This window comes from Poecilia reticulata, unplaced genomic scaffold (assembly GCF_000633615.1).
Source record: "Poecilia reticulata strain Guanapo unplaced genomic scaffold, Guppy_female_1.0+MT scaffold_269, whole genome shotgun sequence".
NCBI classification, from domain to species: domain Eukaryota; kingdom Metazoa; phylum Chordata; class Actinopteri; order Cyprinodontiformes; family Poeciliidae; genus Poecilia; species Poecilia reticulata.
Window position 1 is genome coordinate 153581 of NW_007615051.1, and position 757 is coordinate 154337.

Sequence of the window (757 nt, forward strand, 5' to 3'; positions counted from 1 at the left end):
ACAGTATAAAAAACAGATTAAGTTTACTTAAGTCAAAAATGTTTTTTTTAAAAAGTGATTTTTACATTAAGTTTATAGAATAGTTGGTGTTAAATCTGTGAATTGCTGTGTTAAGGCAGAATGTAAAACAGATTGAACCTTTCAGTGAGAAGATGTGTATTTTTGTGAGAGAGTGAAAACCAAAAGTACTTACGGGGAGCCGGCTGAGGGGGAGGCGGAGGTGCTAAATGATGAAACAGTCATAATAAATCATGTAGAAACATTTTGCAGTTCCAGTCCAAATCATGTTTTGATTACCATACTTTTAAGCTTCATTTTATTGCTTGCTATACCATTTAGACTGCTTTTACAAGAATGAAGACATTCAATAAGAAAATAACACTACCCCATAATTTCTTTTGCACACTCAATATTTTACATCTGTAAATATTTATCAATTTAAAGTAAAAAGTAAATTAATGGTTTTGAATACATGAAAGTAGATGAGGATGTTTAATTATTACATCGCATTCTAAGGTACCTTTGATCTCAATGATATTATATAGATTCAATGTATTATTATAAAAAGAGGTTGTCTGTATAAATAAATAACTTATTAGTCTATCATCGTCACCTCTTAAAATAAAGTCCATTTTTTCTAAAAGTGTTTTTTGGCTTTTTAGGGTGCGTTCACACTGCAGCCTGAAGTGATCCAATTCCGATTTTTTTTTTTACGTAATGCGACCTGTATCCGATCTTTTCGTGGCAGTGTGAACAG